Consider the following 1,747-nt stretch of genomic DNA (forward strand, 5'->3'; position numbering starts at 1 on the left):
AAATTGAAATTTTAGAGTTATATGGTAGTAAATAAAAATTCATATGTAATTTTTGACTTATTGTTTTATACTTGCAAATAATATCTAAAGTTGGGGAACATTGGATACTATTTGTGCAAGAGAATTATACTTAATGTTTTAGGTTGTTCATATATTTGAAGGATTGTAACATAATAACATTCAAACATGTGTTAGACACAAGTACTTCAAAAAAGTAAAAGTATATATAATATAGCTAATAGTAACATTAATCATCCATATGAAAACTTGAAAAAAATTTAGAAAACCAACTTGTGGTTGTTTTCCATTTCTCATGTTTATTGTAGCTGTAGATGTAAAATTAATGTATTGTTCAACTGCAATGAATACAACAGTAAGGAAAGTTAAAATAATTAGATAACAATAGTATACTCATGTTGTGATTGTTATTTAAATACTTGAAAAAAGAAATACTTTTTTTCCTGTCCATTTAAACAAATCATATATAAGTTTGCACTAAGAATGAAGAGAAAAGATAACACACATTAGAAGAAGGATGGGAATGAGGTATTGGAGACAAATAATATCAATCCTAAACCAATCTTACAAGCATGGAAATCATAACATAATGAAAATTCCAATAACAAAATTCGTACTACTATTTTCATAGTTGGTGATAGAAAATGTTCCCACCTTCCACATCGCATTATCTTTCACTCTCCTATCTTCAAGTTAGTCATACCATTGATTTCGGTGTTGTGATGATGTTTTTCACAATTGGCAGCAAGACATTAGTCATAATTGTGACATTTACGTGCATGCATACTAGGTTTAACCAAAACAATGCAACCATAAGGTGAAGCCAAAGATCATATTGTTTTATCCGAGACCATCAAGAAACCCTAAATTAGCACTTTTCCTTTCAAGTCAACTGAAAGCACTAAAACCACCCCTTTTCATCATTTTCTTGAATTCCAAAAAATTAACCCTACCATCACCATCCACATCGACTTTCATTATCATCTTCTTACAATCTTCAACAGTTTTCCCTTGTTTAAGCCCAAGTGAAACCAAAACAGACATTAGCTCATCGACAGAAATGTAACCATCTCCATTTTGATCAAAAACCTTGAATGCCTCTAAAATATCTTCCTCTTCATCCTTATCATTCATAAAGGATTGATACAACTCACGAAACTCCTCAATATCGACGTAGTTATCACCATTGACATCAATTTTTTCAATCATTTGTGTTAACTAGTCATTGAGGATAAAGATACCTAATTTTTTCAATGAGTCATTCAATTCCTCCTTTGAAATTCTCCCATCTCCATTCTTGTCAAACATTTGAAAAACCTTCTTGAACTCTACATCATCCATTATTCTTTTTGTGGAAAGGAGAATATGTCGATGCTAATGGAGTAATTGGCTTCACTGCTTATAAAACAAAGGTGTTGTAGGTAGGATTAATCTAAGTCTAAGAGGGGGAAGGGCTGAAAGGATTTAAGTTCTTTATGAAACAAATAATTTAAAACAATATTGACAGTTTTAGAAAATAGCTTGTAGTAAAAAAATAGATGAGAACAAAACAAAAATTTTTTTACATATGGTAGACAGAAATTTTGGGAGAAAAGTTTGGAGGATAATTAGTTTTGAAGTTTGAATGGAAAGCCAAATCCTTTCTTAACAAGATGGGAGACTATTTTTAATAATCATAATAACAAAAACAATAATATTATGATACAAGGATCTATAATTTTTACATTAA

General features: G+C 29.9%; 1 pseudogene; it reads right to left on the reverse strand.

The window, feature by feature from the left end:
- Positions 1-785: 785 nt before the first annotated feature.
- LOC128290509 (calmodulin-like protein 3) lies at positions 786-1,523 on the reverse strand (annotated as a pseudogene).
- Positions 1,524-1,747: the final 224 nt, after the last annotated feature.

The sequence above is a fragment of the Gossypium arboreum genome, chromosome 3, assembly GCF_025698485.1.
Source record: "Gossypium arboreum isolate Shixiya-1 chromosome 3, ASM2569848v2, whole genome shotgun sequence".
Classification (NCBI taxonomy): domain Eukaryota; kingdom Viridiplantae; phylum Streptophyta; class Magnoliopsida; order Malvales; family Malvaceae; genus Gossypium; species Gossypium arboreum.